An 884-nucleotide genomic window follows, 5' to 3' on the forward strand; every position below is an offset into this window, starting at 1 on the left:
TTGAAAGATTTCAATTTGTATTTCATTAATTCCTGTATCCTTGTTTTTCGCCAATGCCTTCAGTACAGCTTGGACTTCTTCCTTCAGTACCATTGGTTCTTGGTCATATACTACCTCTTGAAATGATTGAGCTTTGACCATTTCTCTTTAGTCCAGTGTCTCTGTGTATTCCTTCCATCTCCTTTTGGTGCTTTCTGCATCATTCAATATCTGACCATGGAATCCTGCAATATTGCAAGTTAAGGCTTGAATTATTTTTTTCAATTCTTTCTGTTTGAGAAATGCTGAGCATGTTCTTCCCTTTTGGTTTTCTAACTCCAGGTCTTTGCACATTTCATTATAATTCTTGGCTCATAGGGGCCCTTTGTAGTCAAGTGAGTGGAAACTGCCAGAAACTTTCTCTCTGTTTCCCTCTCTCTCTCTATATATATATATATACACACACATACTAACTAATATTGTGACTAGAATATTTTAACATCTAAAGCAGCATTATAATCCAACTTATAATTTAACTACTATATATATATTGTTGTTGTATTTTCACAGACTTCTATTTCTTTCTAAGAATCTGTTATTTTTATATTTCATTACAGATTCTTATTCCACAAATCAATATGCCCTGTTCCTAATTAGGATATTTGCATCTTTTAAAATGTGGGTGTCTGTTGCACTAGGGAAGGGAGTTAACTTTTAATAACCATCATATGCCATGGAATTTGCATAGAATCTCATTTAATTAATAGGCATGTACACTCATACCACATATGTATACAGTGTATTTCTGATTGTAATGAATGAACATGCCCTTTTAATAGATAATTTGTAAAACATTAGTCAGCACCATCTGATTTCTAAACGCGTACTCATGTCAGCTTGTTGGG

Source organism: Chrysochloris asiatica, unplaced genomic scaffold (assembly GCF_000296735.1).
Source record: "Chrysochloris asiatica unplaced genomic scaffold, ChrAsi1.0 scaffold00139, whole genome shotgun sequence".
NCBI lineage: Eukaryota > Metazoa > Chordata > Mammalia > Afrosoricida > Chrysochloridae > Chrysochloris > Chrysochloris asiatica.